Consider the following 25,793-nt stretch of genomic DNA (forward strand, 5'->3'; position numbering starts at 1 on the left):
GATAGACATTTGAATTACTGCACATTTTTATTTTTTCTACTATTGTTCAGAAGAATATTCATGTATTCTGGTATTTAATTTGATTTTTTCTAAGAATTAAGAAAAGCTTTTTATCTTATACTGCAAGGATATATAGATGAGACCAAAATTAAAAATATTTTTTACAAATAACTCTCAGTTCCGACAATAGCTTCTCTGAGTGAGGATACTTTGAAAAAGAATTGAAAAACTGACCTCTTTGTAACCACCTTTTAACATAAATAGCTCTATAATTTTTTAATGATTGAAGCAAGGGAAAAAGTGTATGTGGTTACCTTAGCCCAAAGAAGATAAAATTAACTACTGCAAGATAGATCATGAAAGTTCATGAGTGCAATTTTCCTCAGTGCAAATTGGGAATTTTGTATTCGGTAGGAGGCATGATTGTCCATTGGGTGGAGTATTTTGCTATTGACTGGAGGAGCTGGGTTCAATTCTGGGGACACCTCTGGGCACCTTCAGATTCTCTCTGCTTTGTGATTTTATCAGTACCAGATAAAATCAGTTCCTTCCTAGGAAACCACAGGCAGCCCAGGGAAAGCAACTTACTCCCCTAACTTGATGTGAAAAATTCACATGCCATTGAAGTTCATACTAGAGCTTCATCCTCACCTATCAAATCAGCCTTTTTGGCTGATTTCTGTGGTTGGGGCTGAGGATACTGTTGTGCCACCAGGAAAGGAAGTAGAAGCGTGGGAATTAAAGGTACTTGGAAGTAAGATTATTAATGTCAAGATATTTTGAAAATTTTTTACAAAAATATTACAGTAGTTTACAAATTATTTTAGTTACATAGAGCTTCAGTTATATAGGGTAAATGGCTTATTGACTCTATAAATAAGTAATAGGCACAGAATTGGAGCAAAAGAGAATATGAATATCCCTGTAGTAGCATTTGTAGCTTTTTTTATCAAGGTTAGAATGGAGAGAGGAAATGTACTCAGAGAAAATTTAATGTTTATTGACACATTATAAAAATCTAGTTTCTTCAAATATGCAACTCCAATGAAATGAGTTAAATATAGCTTCACCTTGTAATAGAGTATGCTAACTCTTTTAATTTCTTAAGAACACCGGCCACTACATTATTTAATGACCTAACATGTCCTCTGATTTGATCCCCATAACATACCATTTCTATCAGCCTTTCTAACCCCTAGAGGTATGGCCAATTATATGAATTTTCAAAATTGTTCATCAATGGTATTTTCAACTCTAAAATTGAGGACATCCAGCTTAAAAATAGAATTTGCTATTGCATATGCAAATAAATAATGTCACACACAAAGCGCTAAGAGGAAGGAATCTGAAAATTTTGATTTCACTGCATTGGTTCAATGTTTAAAATATTTGTGGGGAAGGAAAATCACTGACTATAGTATGTGAAAGAGGTCGTAGAATTTGACAGGGTTTATTTGACGTTGGCAAGCTTTCAGGTTTTCTGCATGCAAGAAGCATGTTTTTTGGCTTTCAAGTTTTTCCTCTACACTGCAAAGAGTATCTTCAGGAATGACATGGTGGCATAGTTTGCTCCTGAAGATGCCCTCTGCAACATAATTTCTACCTTGGTTGGTGTTTTATTTGGGGTCTACCCCAATAGACAATGGGGGGCAAAAAAGCCATTAATATACTTTTGTGAAATATGAAATCTATTAAAGGCAATGTAAAAATGCTAAGACTGACATTTAATAATAGTCCATTATTAATATTGAATGTGAGAATGTTATGTATTAGAAAAACTTGCTTTTACTACTGCAGAATAGGTCACATATCCCTTTTATTTAATTATTACTGAAATACAGATCATTGAATTATCTCATCAATCAACAATTTGTGAGATAACCTTTAGGCTTTTTTCTTTAACATTTACGACAAGAGGTACAAAAATGTTCATTCGGCAGCTACAACAAATTCCATAACTTATGACCACTTTCACAATTACTTTCTGCTTTATTTACTAATTTCCAGTTCACATCACATGAAATAGGCATCACTTGAATGTTTTTCTGATGAAAACATGAACTAGTTGCAAATCACAGTAAATTCTCCTTGCTAGTCTTCATACTCCCGATTTCCATAAGGATGTCTCCTTCATCAAAGAAGACTATCAGCACCTCCGAGAGTAGGTAGCTACTGCACCACTTAATTAACCTCATGCTACTTCTTCATATAGGTACTTCCTCTACCTATATTCCCTGTTTATTCCCAGTGAGATGGGTTAAACCATGATTATCTCTGCAAAAGCATGTGGCATATTCTAGGATGGTACATTAAATGGAATTACATGTGATAATCTGACATCCTTCCTAGAAACTTAATATCAAGAAATTCTGATGCATATATAACTTCAAAGATTGATGGCTTCTTTTTTCCTGTATGAAGCAAGAAGTATGTTCTAGAGAGGGAAAAAACCCTCTTTGATCATTTCACAGTCACACTGTTGGACTCAGCATGTCAGTCAGATTATTCTCAAAATTTCAATGGTAAACACAGATTATACCATTGATATCTGTTCAAATAATGAAAATTGGAGTTTTTTTCTTCAATTGCACTCCAGATTTTTAAACAAATGCTTTGCAATTATGCTTTGTAAATCATTCACACTTAATCTGAAATCATTTTGAACATCAAAGCTAATGAATTATTTATAATGAATGAGTTGTAGTTCAGATGGATATGAGTGTCAAAGCAAATTCATATACACATTGGCTAATCAACTAAAATAATTATAGTAATCATTTGTTGAAATTAATGTCTGTTGTATAAAATGATGAGATAAACTTCTATGCATGATAGATAATTGATATAAATATGTAGAAGGCCAATTGCAACAAAAGCCAAATCATTTATAATTTCAACAGTTTGGGATGATACCCAATGAGCATGAATTTGATAAGATCTTAGTCATATTGGCTGATTAAAACTCATAGATGAACATGTGAAAACCTGAAGAGCAAGTGTTTTGTGTGATATTTACCAATAAGGTATAATTTATTAATTCATATTGCCTCTAAATCACTATCAGAAGCTTCTAACTTATTCTTCCCAATCAGTTTGGATGTTCCAGGCTCTTCAACATTATCTTTATACTGCCCCAACCACTGATCCCCCATATTATTTAGCTTAGTATACAGTGGAGGTAAATTTTCCATCCAGGAAGAATATTCTTCTCCATGCTCCATTCTGTCCACTCGAGCCTTTATCCAAAATGCTACACACAATATTATTAGGAAGTGGGTAGCAGCATGCCATGCAAACAATGATGCAACAAGCATCATTTGAGAATGGCTGTTTTCATCCCATTTTTCTAAGAAGGAAAATGGTGGGTACAGAATGAATCCAATCTGAAAAGATAGGTATGAACAATTAGTGCCATTTAATTTATTCAAATTTATATGTATAAGGTTAGTCACAAGAGTATCAATGGTATTTACAACTTAGAAACACATTAAAAGGCACTCACAATTTTGCTATTTGAATATTTTGGTGGTAAAATCACATTGTTAAATGGAAGGAAGGAGACTGAGGATATGGGTGCTGGGCAGAAGGAGAGAGGGAGATTTTTAGGGGTGATGAATGGAGATGGGTTCAACGGGAAGGAGAGGTTATACCCCCTAGTGGGCAAGGTTCACACCTGGGTCTGAGCAAGCTCCCGGGAGCCAAATGCATGCAGCCTTGAGGGTTTTCAGTTTCAGCTCCATGTTTGAGGGGGAAGAGAGGCTGTGATTAATGAATTGCAGATTGTATTACAAAGAATGGGGAAAATATCCCTTAAGATAATCTTTAGGGATTGCACATGAGGGAATTGGGTTGTAAAAGTGGAAAGTGTCATGTTTTCTATCATGTGAAGTTTTAGGGGTGTTTGAATGTATGAAAGTTTTTTGTGTAGGAGGAAATCTGACTAACTACATTGGAGCAGAGAGGCAAGGCGTTTAGAAAGGAATTTGTTAAAGGAATAGAGATTATTGCAGATGTGTTGGCCATGTGTAGACAGAGAATGGACTCTTTAGAGTGCCAAGGATGACAGCTACTATAATGAAAATGTCCTTGTTTGTTTGTGGGTTTAATTTGGACTAGGTTGTAGAATTTATTACTAAGGAGGGAGTTTCTGCAAAGACCAATTTTCTGGGTCATTTAACTCTACATTCTATATTAAATTTTCACAAGCCTTTATTTGCATCTTTGGTAACAGTCATTAACTCCCTTCTCCTCATAAAATGTTTTAATCTAATGCAATGCTTCTGTTAATGTCCTAACCACTTTTTCCACCTTCCAAAAACACTTCCTATGTTTTTGAACTTTTCTACTCACTCTATTTTATCTTCCCTAACTTCTTGTTTTTCCTAGTCGCTGTATTTTTTGAGAACCTCAGTATCTACAATTTTTCTCATTGATTCTCACCCCATACCTACCCCACTGACCTGAACTCTGCAATAATGTTCATCCCTTAACTGAATGGTCAGCTAAAGCTAGATTATTCACCATTCAACTGTTCATCAGGGGCTCATCTACTCAGTCCTTCCCTCAGCCCTTCCCATGCATCACTAACAATACCCTCTGTTTTAAATGCTGAAAAGTTAAGGAGATGGTAAATAGTCTTCCTTTAACCTTCTGTCTTATTTTGATGGAACCAATTATTTTACTTGTCTCCTGAGGTTAAAAATCATACATTCACCTCTTCACCTGTCACTTACTTTATAGTAATTCATAGATAAACCAATGTTCAAATTGAAAATTTTAGGGTAGTTTGTGAGAATTTCTTTTAACTGAAGCTGGATAATTATCGATATCAAGTCTAATACTCTTGTTAAGTCAGTTTCTTACCTGATAAAACCATGTTCCTTGAAGTAGTGTAAAGTATGCTCGAGAAAGCCCAAAAATGACATTTCTCCTGTATAGAGCCTCAAGCAATGTAGACAAAGCACATCCAACAATAGCACAAAATAGCATCATGTGGACCTGAATCATATTGAACATAAACAATATTTGAAGCTGGCATATTGTTTTGGTGAAATAATCATTCAGGAGCATACAATTCATTACATTTTATAAATTGAATAATAGTTATTAAAGTATTGAAATTTTTTCAAATATGCAATTTGGGATAAACTAAATATTCTTGCCTGGACGTCCATGGGAGTTCTTCCGTGCACATGGTTGAAAAAGAGGAAGCCCTCCACAGCAAATGCAAGAAAACCAGATGCATAGCCAAAGTCAGGTGATAATACTTCACTTTTTTTATGAATAAGTATGTCAATGACTCCACTTATCCCAAAGAAGGCAAACATTGTGATATGTTGGACATTTCCGATATGCCCCCAGTGCCCGTTTTCAAAAGCTGTGGCAGTTTCACCTAGTCACAGTAGATGTTTAAAAAATTCAGTTTATTAGTCATTATTGTTTTATCTACATATAAATGTGAGGAAATAAAGATGAAAATATGTATAATTTTGACAAAATAAATAATGTATGAAATATGACTGGTAATAATGATATGTTAAAACCTTTTCATTATAATATTGGTATTAACTTTACCATTCAACTATCTCTGAGGTAAATTTCTAATACAAATTCCACAGAGGTAATCGGGAATTTATCCATGAAGTCCGAAAAATATCGGTTCCAAGTTAATTTTAACCATTTTTTAATAGATTGAAATTAGTTTCTCAGTTATTACTTTATAAAAATTTACTCGTTGGGGTAAGTTACAAAAGAATGGTAGTTACTAGCTCAAAAAATGCACAATCAACGATGTTGGTTATTAATTGAAAAATGTAGAAACTATACTGTAGCTACTTATAAAAAGTAGAAAATTTTACTTTCGTCAACATGTAATAAACTGGACTAACTTCCTTGACTTGCAAAATCATAAATGGTTTTATTTGTTCCAAAAACAGCTGAGTCATGGTTGAGCTGTAAATTATTTAAGGGAAAGAAATTGAATTTAAAGTAATGAATGATTTTTTCACGTGAAGACGCATGTCAATTGTACCATTTCAGATGAGATAGCATCTGGTCAAATGTAAGCGAAACTTACTCATCCATTTTTTTCATCGGGAACCCAACATAACTTTTTTAAATTAATTTTTCAACCAACACTTATTTTCAAGTGCACTATAAGGTGCAAAAGCAATTTTTTCAGACGTCAGCACCAGAGTAGAACATTTACAATCATTCTTAACTAAAAAAATAAAACCCACAGCATGAGGTTAAATATCCTTCTCCATACCACCTCCTTTGCGTGGATAACAACTTGTCCCACAGGGAAAACTGGGGGTGCGAGGCTTTTCGATGAACAAAGAAATATTTGGACGATATAAAGGCTTTATACAAGGGAGAAATTTCTATTTATTTGCACACTTTACCCACCAGTGAGGGTACAGGTGTGTCTTATTGATTTGTATATTTATTAATTATACAGGATCCGTACAATAAGTTTCGTGACTGGTTCGCTGTAGCCTAAACGGAGCGGTGGATGGGGGTCCGACCGATCGGCTCGAGAGAGGGGTCCCCCACCACTCAGGCGCACTTTAGTTCAGTCGCCTCCGGGTATGCGTTGAGACAGGAGGTGGATTTTTGTGACGTGGGATTGTTTGTGGTGTCGTCGCGACAGCATGGAGCGCACCGTCGAGAAACGCTACGCTGTGAAGTTCTGCGTTAAACTTGGGAAATTCGCGTCGGAAACCCTTGAACTCATTAAACAGGCTAATGGGGATGATGCCTTAAGCAGCAAAAGAGTTTTTGGGTTGCGCAAAATGTTTAAGGAAGGCCGGAAGCTCCTCGAAGACGAGCACCCTGTCGGACGACCGACGACCGCTCGATCCGATGCTCAGGTGGCCAAAGTGAAACAAGTTTTGGACTCTGACAGGCATTTAACCGTTGCCCTTATCAGTGAGAAGACCGGCCTTTCAGTCGGAACCGTCCACACCATTGTAAAGAGGAGACCCTTGAACTCTTCCGACAGCGTACGAGTCACCTCGGGGGTACCTCAGGGAAGTGTGATCGGGCCGTTGCTTTTCTTCGTTTTTGTTAACGATTTGAACCGCGAAGTAAGATTAGGATGTTCGCGGATGACACGGTGATCTATCGGGAGATATCTGGGTATGAGGGTCGTTTTATTCTAGCGCAGGATTTAGATTGCATTACTAAATGGTGTTCTAATGGGGATTGTCATTAAATTATAATAAATGTTCGGTGGTAAATTTCTTCGAAATATCAGCGAGATTTGCTTACAAATTAGCTGGAGTGGACCTAGAAGTAGTTGATACGGTAAAATACCAAGGTGTTACATTCACTGGACTTGACTTGGGGGACTCACATACGTTAAGTCTGCGGGCAGCATATAAAAAAAGTGGGAATTATTAGACGCATTGTCGGCAAAAGTGACTCCAAGGTCAAGGAACGTTGTTACCGCGCTCTTGTAAGGCCTCATTTAGAATACGCATGTAGCGTATGGGATCCGAGTGAAAAAGGCCTCAATCGGGAAATTGATAAGGTTTAACGCCGGGCAGCCCGTTTTGTTAAAAATTCTTACGATGAAACGAAAAGCGTCACCGAAATGCTTATGGAGGTGGGGTGGGAATCATTAGCAGAGAGACGATTCAATGCAAGATTGAAATTACTAATTAAATTAAGATCCGCATGTTTCAGCACCTAGGTCTCGCAAATTATTCGCATTCCTACATACATTGGTCGCTTGGATCATGCATATAAAATTCGGGAAATGCATGCCAGATCTAGCGGACTCAAGGACTCCTTCCCACGGAAAATACGGGATAGCAACTGCAGGGTTATAGATAGCAAAAATTCCACTTGCCACCCTCAGCCTCTAGATAATAATTAGTTCTAGTCCATTGCATGCTCTTTCACTAACCTAGCGTGTTTTGTTACCATAACCCATTCTTTCTGAATGGGTTATGTTACTGTTTTGTTCATCTGTTTTTAAGTCTTTCCTTCAATCACTCGTCCCTCTCAGCGGTGGGTCCCGCCCATTAGCTGCAACATTGGGTCGCATTCCCTGCCTTTCACAGTTTCCTTGGGGGGAGAGCGTTTTGTGTTGCATATTCATGTGGTGGTGGAGTTTTGCATTCTTGCTTGTTGTGTCCTGGCTTGCGTGTTGTTGGATGGCCTTCGTGCTGCATCCTGGGGTGCAGCTGTTTGTTGGTGTATGGTATATGTGTTTGCATGAGTGTTGGATGAAGGGATTTTTGCATGAGTGTGTGCGCTGATGTGGGTGTAGTTTTCCATGTGGTTGTTTTTGCATGTGGTATTGTTATCTTTTACGGGTGGTGACCTAACCTACGGGTGGTGACACGCCCTTGCGGTGGCTTGTGGGGTAATATGTAGATGTAGATGAACACATTTTGACTTTTTGAACCAGTCCCGATACTTATTGTACGTACCCTGTATATTTTCTTAATTTTTTAATGTACATTGTTTGGAATTGCCATGAACTTAAAACAGAATAACATTTATTTAAATGGGACTAATATTTTAATCCTTTCTCTCGTCAAGTCATATCTGCTCAATGTCAACTGACTTCCTTCCCCACGAAAGACAACCCTGAAACCGGCCACGATACCCACTTATGATTACTAGTAAGCAGGCTAGCGAAAGGTGAAGAATGTGTCAGTTCCAGATTGAAGGTGGAAGTAGACAGAATTTGGAGTCTGAATATAGAAAGAGAGGAAATTTTTCTGCTTATACCCGCAGCTTGCCACAGTCCCAAGACTAAAGCTCTGTTGTTTACTCCAAATTATTTATTTTTTGTTTTTCACAACTATCATTGCATAACTCAACCCCTTTGGACGATTATTTATGACGAGGTTCACTATTTATAATCTTTTCTTTTTAATCGATTACTTTATCATACTATTTTTTATAATTTATAAGGAAATAAACAGTTATTTTTTAAATTTGTCCTCCTACAGCATCAAAACGTTTATTTTCAGTCATATCCGAGAATTTTATTACGAGCATTTTTACTGCTCTTATGTAGTTTTTGCGATATTTTTACCTCGGTAATGATGATATGATACCGACTCCGAATTCGGTTATTATATTTCATTTTTATGCTATATTTAGAAATTGTGATTCCGTGGTACTTCGTGAAATTTAATAAAATAATATATACACACAAATTCCAGCATGGAAGCCCACCAAATGGCGAACATATAGTCACATGGATAAGATGCATGGAAAAGAGACATTAATACATATACATACATTTATAATTGTTTGGAGGTTGAATGGTGTGGATCATAAGTGGAAAAGTTTCCTTGCTCGGGACTTGAACCATGGACCATTGATTATTACATTGATTTTCGAATTGCTGGCTTTGATCTGAATAATTTTGGGGATTTAATCCAGTCTACAATGCCCAGTAATTATTATTAATATTTTTACTCACGCTCCCTATAGTATCAGAGTCCAGTTAAAATGTTTATTAATATTTTATGTTATGTTATATTAATATAGTAATGTAATAAAATGAAAATTTCGGCATAAAATGGAATTAAATAATAATTAAAATTAATTAAGCTAGATATACTTAGCAATGATATATCATCATTTAAAAAATAATTATTAAAACTGGAATAAATAAAATAATACGTATTAAGTCCGATATTTTGAGCAATTCTATTTCATCAAAAAGTCAAAAAAGTTGTCATTTAGTTTTTTTAAAGAAGGTAAAATATTAACCTGAGAGTAGAAACCGTCAACCCACAATACATACCTGATATGCCAATGAGGGTGGCAATAACCTTTAAATAACCTTCAACGTGAACTGTTCTGGATTTGATACGGCAGGGAAACGCTATTATATTCAGATACCCTGCAGAGCCATTGTGATGGAATTTTTTTGCAATAAAATACCTGCCAAAGAAAAAGGAATATTATGGGGTATAATAAGGTATAATTCAATACATTTTGGACCAGATATCAAACTTCATCAGTATGACCTCGAAGATTATCAGTTAAGCCCGATTTGTATTTTTTTTTCAGGGGAAACACATTAATGACCGAATTTTGGACGGAACGAAAAGTCTGTGAGCTATAGTTGAAGTATGGTTTTCGCTTTAATTTTAAAGAACTTGGTATGTATTCAATCCTCCAACGCTGCACAATAATGGGAACGGAAAACTGGCATTCATGCGAATTTCCTTCCTTGCTTCTTGTTAAATCCATGCGGAAAGTTTCATTTCATAAAATACGACAAAAATAGAATATTCACTGCCTTATTAAATTACTTTTGGCCACATTTTTTCGCTGGAAACATATTTCCCTTTTTGAGAGATCTCCTTGGAGCTATGCAAAGATTTTACGTGCATTATTTAATTGCTATAACTATAAACAAAGTTATCCACCCGAATGTCGGTTTGGTTGTTGATAGTAGAGTTCACCCAATACTAAGTCCAATGGCGTGTGAAATTCACACATCAGGGTAGGAGGGCTGGATACTTTTCCCTGTGCCGGTTATGGTTTTCCAGGAAGTTCTGGTACCCGGAAAACTCGGGTGAAGCTGAAGTTGCCCAGGGGCGAGTGTCCAGGAATCAAACCCGGTTCTCCAGTCAATAGTCAAACGCTCTACCTCTGGACTACCACGTCTCATTTTAATTGATATATTCTCATTAAATGCCCGTTTTTTAGATTAAGAGTGTTTTGTGATTGGTTGTCACTAGTAACTTCACAGTTTACAGAGATATCCGCATTACTGAGGACACAGCAGCTTTTAGTAGATGACCTAAACGCCATACAATGCTGGTGCGACACTTGGCAATTAGAATTTAACATAAAAAAGTGCGTACTGATGAATTTTTGGAAAAAGAGCAATTACCTCCCGAGCGCCTAAAGCATCGGGGCCACCAAAATGGAATGTGTTGACTCGATTAAATACTAAGGCGTTACCCTCACTCATGACGTCTCATGGGTAAAAAAATAAGGCGAATATGTGGTCAAGCTAACAAAAAATTAGGATTTATTCGAAGAGTACTGGTCAAATGTGATGAAAAGGTTAATGATAAATGTTATCTTTCGATGGTTAGGTTTCTTTATGCTGCAATAATATGGGATCCTCATGAAGTTGGATTGCCGAATTGGATCGCTAGCAGCGTAGAGGAGCTAGATTTGTAAAACTTTGTCATGATAAACTGATTAGCAAATCGAAATTGCATGAAATTCCCAACCTAGTTCCTCGTATTTGAGGAGTTGGGATGCGACTCTCTTACGGGGCGAATTGAAATGATGTCTCTTTAAAATTGATGCCGAAAATATATTATTACCCCCCTCGTACTATGGTATGTGTGATCACGTCAATACAATTAGACAAATTACAGGGTCGCACCCAAAAGTGGTAGGACTGATTTTTTTACAAGAATTTTATTGACGATATACTTACAGCGACTTGATAATCTTCAAAGTATGCTCCTTGAGCTGCTACAAACTTCGTATAACGTTGTTCCCATTCCCCGTACGCCCGATGGAAATTTTCTTTGGGGATGCCGTTGATGACCCTTGTCGAAGCCTCTTGAACGGCCTTTATCGAGTCAAAACGTCGTCCCTTGAGCTGTCTTTTCATCAGGGGGAAGAAGAAGAAGTCCGGTGGTGCTAGATCGGGAGAATAGGGCGGGTGCGGCAACGTGGCAACGCCGTATTTGGCCAGGAGCTGTCTGACGACGAGCGCGCCATGGCACGGCACGTTGTCATGATGAAGCACCCAGCAGTTTGCGATGGCCGGTCGGACTCTTTTCACGCGTTCTCGGAGGCGGGTGAGCACCTGCACGTAAAATTTCGCATTCACAGTCTCCCCTGGTGGGACAAACTCCTTGTGAACCACTCCATGACGGTCGAAAAACACAATCAACATCATTTTGATTCTTGATTTGCTCAAGCGAGCCTTTTTTGGACGTGGGGACGCGGAAGTGTGCCATTCCGCGGATTGTCTTTTCGTTTCGGGGTCATATTGAAAAACCCATGTTTCATCACCAGTTATCACATTGCCCAAACAATTTTCATCTCGGTGCAAATTGGCTAACACTTCTTCGGAAATGCGCACACGCGTCGCCTGTCGGTCGACACTCAGAATTTTCGGCACCATCTTGGCGCACACCTTGCGCATGGCCAAATCCTGTGAAATAATGCGTTGGACGTTGGATCCAGACATACCCAACTGGTCTGCAATTTCTTCACTGGTTAAGCGTCGGTCTGTGTTCAGCAGTGTCCTCACTCTGTCCACATTCGTGTCGGTTCTTGCCGTCGACGGCCGTCCGGAGCGATGGTCGTCTTCAACGAGCTCCCTACCCTCTTTAAACAACTTGTGCCACTCAACTACTGCGGAACGGCTTAAGGCAGTGTCCCCATAAGCCTGCTTGATCATATCGAGGGTCTCAGTGGCCGTCTTCCCGAGTTTCGCACAAAACTTCACGGAATAAGGTTGCTCTAAATTCAGATTCATTTTGTTTTTCGACGCGGACAAAAAACTTGCTTCACTAAAAACGGTGTCCTCACTCAACGACAGCCCGCAGGCGACTGAGGTTGGTGTCGGTCTGTTGCTAAGAGCCCCCTCCACCTTACCCTGCCAAACAGACCCCCCTCCACCGCTCCGTTCGCGCCAGAGAAAATCAGTACTACCACTTTTGGGTGCATCCCTGTAAGTGTTGAACAGATAGATTTAAGAAGCCATTTTTTCCACGAACCATAAGGGATCAGAATAAGGTTGTCCGACCGCGGTAGTTTAAAAAATATTCGGGTCAAAATTATTCTGGTGAGTGGGTGGGCTGTGAATGTGGATGGACTGAATGTGTCTTGACACACCCTAGTGGTGGATTTCAGGGTATTAAGAATATAAAATTCTAATACATTTTCTATTTTCTGATGAGTTAACATTATTTTAGCGTTAAGAATGAAAGAATTGCTGTTCTTATAGTTACTATGAAAATAAATTGTAAATATTTTAAAACTATTAACATGATAATGTTATTTTATTGAGTCATCATAGGTATTTATCCATTCAAAGTAATTTTTGAGCAGTCTCTGAGTAATATAACACGTATCCCGAACATCAAAAGTTCACCATCCCTGTATGAAACTTCTTAATTCATTTCCTCTTTTAGTTTCCTTCTATCTTAACCATCGCCATATCCTGCATATTCTCCTTCTCCAACCTCTGAGTGAGTGGGGAGAGAACAAGCACTTAAGAACTTTCGACTGAAGGAGCCTAGAAATGAACATCATTTAATAACTGCCATCATAACGTCGCTCCATTTTCTGAACAATAAACGCGCCAAGTGCAGGGAGCTCAATTGAAACTAAAGACTTAGCACCGGAAAGGAACGATATTAAGTAGACATACGATTTATATCAGTGTGTCTATAGATAAACAAAGAAAGTTAGCTGGTTTATCGAATCTGAACCTCGCTCAAGGTGTTAATGCAGTCTGCTTCGTAATTATCAGTCCGTCGTCAATGATTAATAAAGCTGATAAGTGCACTAAAAACCATTTTATGTAATGGAAAAGAGAGCGTTGGCTGTTCTTATGACCCGAGATCCGCTGACGATACGATGCGTAATAATTAGTTTAAAATCGTCGCTTTAAGTTAAGTTAAATGATAAGCTTTAAGCTCTTCTAAATATTCCACGAGCATAAAAGTATCGAATTAAAATATTTATTTCCAGAATAACGTTTTACACTTAAAACCACTCTCTGGAAAGTTGAGGGAGTGGAAGAGTATTCAAGGACTCGCGGGCGCGCACCCGGAATCGTCTCGAGTCTTATCCTTGCGTGTCGTAAAAGGTTTCACAAATTTATCATGGTGTATTCTGAAATGTTACCTATTCAAACACGATATTGCTAATATTATTTATTAAGTTCATCTCATTAATTTCACATGTTTTTAGGTTTATTTGTTGGGTTCTCTGAACGCAAAATTACGACTTCGATTGGTTAAAAATATGAAAGAAGCAAGTGAATTGATGGAGTTTCATTAGAATTTCACGCATAATCAGTGCCTATACATTCTTCGCGTATTTGCGTGAAATCGCCTTCGCTTATGCATTTCAAAATTCTCGCACATTGCATTTGGGGGAAAAGAGCTCCGATACTACGAGTATCTCGTTCAAGGTCGGTCTATCAGTCAAGCAGAAGGACTGAGTCGATAAAAAAAAGTATTGCCGTCCAGTGACGTCCTTTCAGTGCGGACTTGAGGTGGGGAAGAGGAAGAAGGTCTAATGGGGTGACGTCGGGGCTGTATGGTGGCTGAGGCATGGTCGAGCAAGATCCGCACGCGAGTTTCCTTTTGCTCATCAACTTCGCACACACCTTTCTCATACCCATGTTTTCGGTCACAGGTCGATACACATCATCTTTAGGACTGCCAAGTTCATCAGAAACCAAGCGAACACTTAATCTGCTATCCCTGTTCAACGAAACCTTCATTCTTTCGCAAGAATTTCGTCACTTTTTGAGGTCAAAGGGCCTCCTGAACGTTCGTCGTCGTCATCATCTTGTCTAGCCTCCCGAAACAACTAGTGTCACTCAAAAATGACCGATTTCCCCATGGCGTTATCACCACAAGCTGCCTTGAGCATGCCATTAGTCTCTTTCCCGGTTGTGCCCTGTTTGATGTAAAATTTGATGGCGTAGCGCTGTTCCAATAACCGGTTAATGACGGAGCGTAACGAGGTCACGTTATAGAGGTTTCGCAAACGAATGATCCGCAGTTCGCAAAGACTGGGAGCCAACTACTACCGGCCTTCTACCTATCCTGAGACTCCCTTCTCTCGAACCCAGCCAGAGAAACCTCCGCCCGTCCTTCGTCCGTCTATCCGGGAGAAAATTAGTGATACTACTTTTGGGACAGTCCTTGTACGTATCTTAGGAGCTATTCCTCATTAAATGGTGTAATTTCTCAGAATGTCTACATATATACGTATATCTCGTACTATATAAATTAGAAGTCATACACATTTATCTCTTATTTGTAGCAAATTTTACATATATCCCTTTTATGAAACGTATTCGTGCTTAAAATATCTCATTTTCATCATCATACTCCTATTATAAAATTTCCTCACATTATAAATGCCAAGGGCCAAATTTGAGTTTACTGTTTCAATTTACGCGTGCTGTGAGTAAATGTCATTCTAAAAAGATAGTTATGGTAGAAATCTATATCTATTTGTTAAATTCTAATCAGAATTACTTCACAAGTTAAAAGCAGGTCAGTCGAGTTAATAGTAGATATTAAAAAATTGTTATTACCTGCGATAAATTGAATAGATCCACCACATAGGAAATAGGATGAAAAAAGTGCCAGGAACTATATGGCCCATAAAGGTACCCATGGTGTTATATAGTTCAGGTTGCTGGCTGTCCAAAGCTAGAAATAAAAATGTTCACAGAATAAGATCGTCTAACTCTGAGATTACAACATGTGGATATTTTGACAGGTAATTACTCTCGATTTTAACCCATTGATAATTAGATATCTTATTTTAATTTCAGAATTTTTTTTGACCATGAAGGTGAGGGGAACCTCACCTTCATGGTCAAAGTTAAACCTATGATTTTATTTTGACCATGAAGTGGAGTTGAGTTTAATGAAGGAAGGTGAGCAAAAATATGCGTAGGATATCCTATTATTTACTTTTTTCATTAAATATTTGTTCAAAATTGACAGGTAGCCCTCTTATATATTGCGAAAGTACATTTGATAGCGGTACATACATTAGCAAACAAATGCAAGAAAAATTCCAAGGAATGCAATTAAAATACGATTCTTTTGAATGAGCAAGCTGTGCTTTTTGAAATGAGCAAATGTGCTTTTTGCAAATGTGCTTTGAGCAAATGTGCTTTTTTGAAAAAGCAAATAGCAACATATTTTTGTCCAGACAAACACAATTTAGGGTTAAGACATCTAGAATGTTAGGAATTTAAACAAAAAATTCAATTTTAAAGTTAACAATTTATGAGCAATAAAGCGTATTAACATAATGAATGAACACATTCTTTTTATCATTAATATAATACATCATTCAAATATTGATGTTTTTTACAATTCTCGGGTAGTGAAAAATTGAAAAAATCATTTGTGGTTGCGTAAGTAATAAAGAATAATTTACTAGTTTTCTGGTTAAAGGCAGGAACAATAATATTAATTTTCGCGGTAATAATAAAGTCACGGGCAATCTGTGCTGTTGTTATTAACGGGGAAAAAAGAAGGTTTTATCAATAGTTTCAAGGGTCCATATTCGTAAATTTATATATCCTATATAAGTTCTTTTAGGGTTTACGACTGTAATTGCCTGGATTTACATCATTTTCAAAAAAGTGAAGGCATCTTAAAAATATCTAATGAATTTTTTCAATAATATTTTTATGCCTAAAAATGTAGGAACCCGAAATTACTGAAGAATATTCCAGTATACGTAATTCCAGAGTTTTAAAGAGTAAAATTTTAGAAGTTTGACTAAATTTTTTAGTACACCTGATTGTGAAACCCAAGGTTTTGTTCACTGATAAAGCTATATGTTCAACATATATTTTGAAACTGAAGTGACCATAAATATTGCTCCCAGATCTACAACTTGTACTTTCTTTTTTAGAAGTGAGCCACCCAAGCTGCTGCAATAATCGTGTAACCTTTTGTTATTAACATATGGCATGAACACTTTTTTCTGCGGTGAAAAATAACAAATGGTGTTAGCCTCTCTAAATAATTTAACATCTTCTGCCAACATTACACATTATGAATCATTGATGTGATCAGGCAGGTTAAAAAAATATCAGAAATAATCATGCCCCCAAACTAGATCCTTGATGGTCTTCGGATGTAATTTCACAGCGATTAGATCGACAATCTATGTATTTAACATAACGTTTGATATGAACGGAAATTTGACATGGCTAGAAAACCGAGAAAACTTCATTCAAGAGATAATATCATTGATAGAGGGAAGAGTAGGGTCGAATAAAATGCCTTCTTAACTCCCTATGCGTGGCCAAAGTTTCGGAATGAGTTTAACACACACTTGTGCACACACAACAGTTTAAGTAACCCATTTTGTTTCCATGGCACAAGGATTTTAATTCGTTTTTGGTCCCAAATCATTCTTTTTTCGGTTCGATCTCTGCGTTTTGAACTAGATTCAATATTGGCCAATTTGCCATAGCATTTTCTAAAAAAAACTCCGAGTGATACTTAGAATGAAAATAGACTCCAATTTTGCTGTGTTCAGTGTGTACACCAGGCAACGTAATTTGTTTTGCATGGGCAAGTCACAGAGTTAATGGAAATGGTTGCATACCTTTCCACTCTTTGTAATTATAATGTTATGCACGCTGTTCCATTTTTCTTGGAAAATTCAAATAACTACTGTTCGATTGAAAAAATCTCATATTATAGCTGAAATACATGTAAGAAAATCTTTATAAAATATTAGCCAAGGCTTTCGCTTAGAGCTGACTTCCTATTTTGGCCCTTCAAAGGACGGACTCATGTGTCTGACTTAACTTGGAGTATCGTATTCATTCTCATATAGGTAGGCATACTCTTTATAGTGCACGGTTTTGTAAAATGAATCAAGCTAGGGGTTCTCAAGTATTTTTTTCTACATTGAATTTGAAAGGCTAGTTGAAATACTTAACCTTCATCAAAAGAATTGTAATTAATATTAGAAATATTACAAGAATGTAACTTTTTGCATGGGCTATATTAATAAAGCAGTAGATTTAATGAAATAAACGTTGATCATAACCTCTGAAGAATATATTTTATCTGAAAGCTGCCATTACATTAAATTACAAAAGTGATTACTCGAAATATGTGTACATATGTCCGTACGCAGAACGATTGTCAAAATGTTCACGAACAAACGAGATGCGTTCAAGTTATAAGGTATTTTAATATTTTTCTTGAGACTGGTAGTAGTTAGAAATATTTGGTGGAGCATACAATACGTGGGTACTCTTTATAAATTCAACATAGATGGTAGCGCCTTAGAGTCTACAGGGTTGGTTAGTCTTCCGCGATAGCTAGAGGCGTTTTTAATGCTTCACCTGGAGCCATTTAGTGCGCAAGAACTGCGTGTCATCGGTTTTCTCCACTTGAGTGTTAAAACATCCATCGAAAGTATCATCGATTGAGTGAGATATGCGGTGTTGATGTTGTGAATGTGTATAAAATATGCGTCCGTGGGTGCGACAGTTCAAAGAACACGGAACGTCTTGAAACGAAAATAACCCAAGAAGCCTCGCCCACGGACAGTCAGCGAGGTCAATCACTGACAATCCAATGGGCAAAAGGGACCCCTACAGAAGCGATCTCAGCGTCCATGGAATCATGGCATCAACGTTATGAAAAGCGTTTCCGTCTGCAGAGAGATTGTATTGAGAAGTAAAGAGGTTTTGACCCCGTGGCGTGTGTTGTCAGAAAATAATCAGGAGATATAAGAACTTGAGCAAACGTCGTGCTATGTGCAATAGGTAATAGTGATATTGTACAAGTAATCTCAGTCACGTAACACCGATATTCTCAGAGATGTTACCGTTGATCCCAGAGAGATACCGCTGTGCATATTTTTATGCACAGCACACGACATCGGCATTGTCGCCGCCAAATCGTTTTATGTTTACCGATATTAATGTGATGATAAAAGCTAAAAACCGACCATAACCATTATTTTTATAGGTTTTTCATTGTTTTTTTTGTTTATGCTAAGCACTAGCAGAGATAAGTGGGCAGAGTCCTCCCTGGGTGGCACTTTCCGTTCATGATAGTGGTCGGGAACCGGATTATATTACCCCAATTGGGAATCTCGCGGGGCAAGCAAAATATCGTTGGGGAGAAAGATGTCGATGGTTGATATATCGGGGGCAATGCAGGCATTTAATTGCCGGTGCCCCTGCGAGGCACCGCCTCTAGAAACGCCATTTAATGATTTAAATAAACATTTACAAATATTGTTTGTTGTCTCAGGCATAAATTTATGGAATTTGCATAACATATTGAAATGAAATAATTTACTTTTAAATTCCACACACTTTATTTAAAAAAACACAACCCAGGTTTCTACGTTACACCCAGCTACATTATAACCTTTTTTACCCCTCCAACCTCCCTCTCTGACCAACCCCCCCCCTCCTTTGATCAGAAGGTATATGTAATACTTTACAAATGTTTTATCCTATGAGGACCAAAGTGGTTTAAAAAAATTAAACAATTGTACTTTTCAATTACTTGAGCACGACGGTTCTTTAGTTCTTTTGTTTCTTAGTTTCTTATATATCATCGCCACGCTTGTAACTGACCATATATTCCCTTTTTTTTAACTATTTCGTTATTGAACACAGACACAAAAACACCAGGATGTCGTTCGAAGATGGTGCAGTAGCATTGGAACCCGTATGGTACGAAATTATTTTATCCGTGAAATTATTCGACTGAGAAGGGATACCATTAAGTTTCCCAAGAACTTGTTTTAATTATATATATATATATATATATATATATATATATATATATATATATATATATATATATATATATATATAAAATATCTTCGAAATGGAACGCTCTTCGGCGACACACAAATATATAAAAACACAGATGTAGATTTTTAGAATATAGAGGCACAAAGAAAGGACACTCACAATTTGTTATTTTACGTTTCGACAGCACGGCTGTCGTCTTCAGAATGGCGTTCTCGGGGAAGAGCGGAGAGGATGTGCGGGGGAGAGGTGGGGGAAGGAGAGGTAAAGGGACCAATAGGAAATGAACAAGGGGTGGGGGGATATGTAGGCAGCCAATTGATGCATTCAGTGGGCTTGGTTCAGCCCGGGCGGTACACGATAGACGTCACATCTCTGTACACCTCCATTCCCCACAAAGAAGGCTTAGAAGCCCTGCAACATTACCTCTCCCTACGATCCACACCACACACCCCATCCACAGATTTCCTCCTCGAATTGAGCCAAATCGTTCTTACCAAAAATGCTTTTCAATTCAATGACAAAATATATTTACAAATAAAAGGCACTGCAATGGGCACGCGTATGGCTCCTGCATACGCCAATCTTTTTATGGGTAAACTAGAACACGACTTTCTGCAACAACAAACCCTAAAACCACTTTTCTGGGCCCGCTATATCGATGATATTTTCCTCCTTTGGTCCCACGGACGCGAAACTTTATCCTCTTTCATTTCCTCTCTCAACTCCTCCTCCTCAGTATCATTCACTTCTTCTATATCCGACTCGAATATTACCTTCCTAGATATCGATATTCACCTCCAAAACAATACGTTTCACACTTCAGTCCACATTAAACCAACCAATAAGCAACAATATCTTCATTTCGACAGCTGCCATCCTCCTCACACAAAGCGCTCCATCCCATTCTCACTCTCTATCCGTGGCTTCCGTCTCTGCAACAACACCCCCTCCCAACAGAAATACTTGGACCAGCTGCATGAATCCCTCAGAAAATGTGGGTACCCTGAAAAACTGCTAAACAGTAAAATCCTCAAACCGTCAACCCAATACACTCCCCTCCCCAAACCAAACCGCCCAAAATGCCCTAATCTTATCACCACTTTCTTCCCCGGAACACACAAAATTAAACATCTAATCCGTGACCTCTTCCCAATTATCAATAACACTTAGTCCACATCACTTTTATTCCCACACTGTCCCTCTGTTTCGTTTAAACGCCCGTCGAACCTGCGAGACATCTTTAAGTCCACAAATCCAACTTCAAGCACCCCCGTCTCTCCCCCGCCCCTATCCGCACCATGCAACCGCCCACGCTGCAAATGCTGTCATCTTTTAAGACCCTCCCCCTCACTCAGTACCAACTCCCAACCACTCGCCACCTGTACCTCAAAAAATATTATATATCGCCTCTCCTGTAACTTCTGCCCTGCCTTCTACGTGGGCGAATGCACGACCGCACTTTCCCTCCGCATGAATAACCACCGACATTCCACCAAATCTGCCACCTTTCTTAATTATCCCATCCCTACTCACACCGCTTCCCACAACCAATCTTTTGACGACTGCTTCTCTGTTTCGGTGATTGAAATCCTTCCCAAATCCGCGAGTATAATAGAGGTGAGAACCCGCGAGATGGCGCATATCTGGGTGGCCCAATCATTCAAACCGCCCGGGCTTAACCAAGCCCACTGAATGCATCAATTGGCTGCCTACATCCCCCCACCCCCTTGTTCATTTCCTATTGGTCCCTTTATCTCTCCTTCCCCCACCTCTCCCCCGCACATCCTCTCCGCTCTTCCCCGAGAACGCCATTCTGAAGACGACAGCCGTGCTGTCGAAACGTAAAATAACAAATTGTGAGTGTCCTTTCTTTGTGTCTCTATATTCTAAAAATCTACATCTGTGTTTTTATATATTTATATATATATATATATATATATATATATATATATATATATATATATATGGCAATTCTTTAAATGAATAAAATATTATCAAGATTAGATTGTGAGCGCCATATATATATATATGGCAATTCTTTAAATGAATAAAATATTATCAAGATTAGATTGTGAGCGCCATTCCGGTATAAACCAAGGCCCAAATGTGCCGACCAAAGCGTAAATTAATGCCCACTGTGTGGCATAAGCGCTCGATGAGCACCACAAACATTCGAACTATTCTCTCAATCATCTAATACAAATGGATTCGCTCTTGACCCTGTTGGCGCTGTGAAGTTCATCCGATCCATACAATTCCGCATATGCTTGAACGGTGTACATACTTCTGAATTGTACGGTGCTCACTCGCATTACACTCCTCCGAGGTGGTAGATTGAATTGGAATCTTCCCGCAGCGTTTACGGACTGAACACTTCGAAGTTGACTTTTAGGAAGTGATTATTCATCTCAAGAAGCCATCTTCTTTCTTCCGTCGTCCCTATCTCTTTCAGGCAAGTTTCTATCGAAGGCGATGATCTCTCCACTTTGGTACATCTCCGACACATCCCCTGAACTGAAAAAAGCGACGCTTCGCTGCAAGTTTCACCGGGTAATAGATAAGCATGGCACGTAGGGCATGTTTCGCACGCTCTCGCTCAAGTTGAGGTGTGACATCGTTAGCTGTCGTTCGTAAGCGTACCTCTCCCCCTACCCTCCACTCCCGGCGGCCCCTCAAAAGAAGCAAACCGGAGAATATACCTGCAAGTTCTCCCTCTACTCCATAATCGTTTTTCATCTACTAAAGATAAAGTGCGCGGATCGCCATTGCTCATTTCCTACGGTTCGTTCCTCGAAATAAACTGCAAACAAATTAAGAGCACGAGTCTGAAATCACATGTAAAGTCCAAGTCCCCTGAAAACAAATCTTAAGACTTCGCATAAAACTTCACAATTTACACAATATGGGATGTTGAAAAGATTAATTCGTAGTGAAAGTTTTATTTTCATTGAAATGCTCTTAACAACAAGCGTTAAAGAACTTTTTAATTGATCTTAGGAAACGGGCCCCAGGTTGTCATCAGCTGAGGTATTTTTTGCAATATGTATAGTTAAGGCCTCGATTCTGGATTTGCTTTTCTGGTTTTCAGTCTCTTTTGCCAGGTTAGCCGCTAATAGTATCTTATCCTATAATTTTCCTATCTAAGTCACCTTATCTGTCCCCTTATTTTATTCCTAACGTACTGGTTTTGCTACTTTTTTAGAACAGAAGCTCCACAGAAGTGCCAGTTCGTGTTTATCCGCCAAAGAATTTAGTACAAGTTCCTACCTTGGAGTTTCTGGCTTCTCTCTCCAGATTCGAAAATATTTCAAAGTTTTCAAGACGCATGCCCCCTCCACGATAGCCAATTTCACGGTCACGTCACCATTTTGTGGGTTCCGGCCTGTGCACTGGATGCCACCCTCAGGATGTCCTGGTTTCGAACCTCCTTTGGTGCCTTCTTTCAACCACATTCTCTTTTTCTAATTTACTTGGTCTCTTCGAAGTCTTTTGTGATTTATTTTTGAGATAATCGCGAGCTGTTCTCGTCTGTGACGTAAAATTTCTTTCCATTCGGTGTCTATGTGGGTGTGGCTGTTTGAAATCGTCGAGGGCGATAGAGGAGGTCCCACTCTGTCACAGATAAGTCCTCGCGTCGCGTATTTGGGGCTCCGTGGGATAACCGATGAGAGAATTGAAGGCATATTGGTTCGGTAAATGGGTCATGTCATCAATTGGTTGTTGAAAATAGTCTGACTGGTTTTTAGGTTGATTGTATACTCACAAAGAGTACGCGATAGTGAATATCGGCCGTAAGCTTCTTGAAAAACTTCGCTCAAGACAAACTCATAACATTATGCATCAGATATGATTGCCCTTAGGCTCAGGCTATCAAAAGAAGAAAGCATTCAAATCAGAATAGGAATTTTAATGAGAGAGATGGTACCTTTTAAAGGACGGTGCCCTTAGACGCTGCTGCCATAAAAATTTAGTGTGATAACAATAATAAGTGTTGAATGGAGCTTTCAGTGAAATAACCTTCAACTACGTGTGTGTAAATTTATTCAAACTTGTAGGTGTTTGCTCTAGTCCTGTTTACTAAGCTTTTCAAATTCTCTCGTTACATTTTTTTGCTTTTTTGCCGATGCATATGATGGACGAATTACTTAAATGAATCATTCTTGTCAAGAAGCTATTAATTTTCATTTTTCATGCCTCATTGGATTTTGTGTAATTGTATCAAAGTGGTTGTTGGATGCAATAGGCTCAGAATCAAATGTATGACCATACCGGACAAAGTTATCTCCTCGACAACCGATGGAATCCTTCCGAAAAATACCTCTAGAGTCTATCCTTTGTCTCACCGAGAACAACAGCACTTTTTGGGATAGCTTCATGATCACAGTAGAATTCACTCCTGAATGAAGTTAATGAATTTATCGATCAAGGGGACGATAAAACTGCTTACCAAAAAGATACAAAAATATGAAACCGTAGAATTCAATTCTCTAAAAACATGGTAAGATTGAAAAAAACATTATATATGTTTGTTTATCGTGAAAACAAAATCCATGTTTTTTTACATATATCCGAGTCGTGTAGATTTTGGGCAATTTAACCGAGTTTCGTCATCACGAAGAGAACATTGAATAATCAGGTATGAAAGACTGGATAGAGGGGATTTGTATTCATAAGAATCGGTTAGAGTTAACAACACTATGAATAAGAAGTAAACAATGTTTGTACTCACCTTAATATGATTCCCGGAGGCAACCTTCTAGCAGGAGTGTCGCCTGCAGTCTGGCCGTTGGGATCCACGAGCGCTTTCCCGTCAATCACTAATATCTTCTATAATTTTGCTAACGTAGATAAGAGCAAAGGGTGGAGTGAAGAGTGGGTGGAGCTTCCGGAGATAAACATTAACTTCCCAGGGCCCTTCGCTTAAATGTCTCTGCTGGGCTCTTCCGACCGATCGAAATGCGTAGTGAGGTGAGCGTTCTATCTCACCTAATGCAAATTCCATGCTTTGAAACCTGAACGGCTCGTCGCCTTCCACCCTCAAAGGCGGCGATAACCTCCCCCCTTTCAACGGACACTCTTTGCCACGTTTTACGGTTTTTGGTGGAGCAATCGGAGAATTAAAGCCGTGTAAATTCAGCGTGGACATGTATCCAACACTCTCGGGCACGGAGAATCACGCATATTCGTCGTGAATATTATTTTGCCTTATTTTCCACCAGTTCAATTATCCTACTTAATAATGCGAATTTCTCAGACATGTATACACTTTTATTCAAATATTAATCTTATTTTATTTATAATAATACACTTTTTGTAATCTTACTGCTCCAGAACTGAACGATCTGAACGAAAGGTCCAAGAAGAAAATAATACCAGAAGTAAATTGAAATTGAACAATGAATACAATATGGGCTTCACGTGCCCCTTAAGTTATGTCTGTATTAGAGGTATTTTCATATTTTACAAGAATTTCTCCGAGTGATGATGGATTTAATCTGGTTAGATGATCTTAAAAAAAGAGATAATTCATACTGCACAATGAAATTGCACGAAAAATAAATTTCATTATACTGGTATAAGCAATAAAAAATACTGCACATTCATATTGCAGGAAATTTATTATTATAGAGTGTCATTCTTGCTTGTAAAACTAAGAATTAAACGTTTTTACATCACTTAAAAACTTTTTCGTCGTCGATATTTTCAAATCATTGAAAATTAAAAAAATTGAGTCCTTGCGGTCCATGGAGATACATGCATAAAACAAGGAATAAATAAACTTTAACAGATTTGAAGTGTTTATAAAATAAAGAACAGTGGAAATGTACATTGTGTTATTCATTTAAAGATTTGAACTCTTTTTAAACAGCCCACTATAGGGAGAGAGAGAGAATAGCAAACGAGGTTTCAATTAGATTTTTATCTCTAATAATCTTCACCATTCATGTTGAGTAAGTATGGAAGGTAATTCTACATACAATACCATATCATACCATAATAAAGACGAAGACTAGTTTTGGCTGGTAGATATTGAGATCATCCCGACTGGGTAGAACTTCAACCACACCAAGGACCCTCTTCATCTTAGTAGAGGGTCCTTGAACCCACATCCCTTACCTTGTACCACTGTTTGGTTTCCCACGATGTTCTAGAATCCACAATACCGTGCTTCTTGGATTTTTAAATGGCGCCATTCCGGGGATTTAACCCGAAATCAGAAGAAGAATTCAATCAGTAGCCAAACGCTCGAACAACTTGGCTACCA

The sequence above is a fragment of the Hetaerina americana genome, unplaced genomic scaffold (assembly GCF_022747635.1).
Source record: "Hetaerina americana unplaced genomic scaffold, ioHetAmer1.1.p SCAF_2, whole genome shotgun sequence".
Classification (NCBI taxonomy): Eukaryota; Metazoa; Arthropoda; class Insecta; order Odonata; family Calopterygidae; genus Hetaerina; species Hetaerina americana.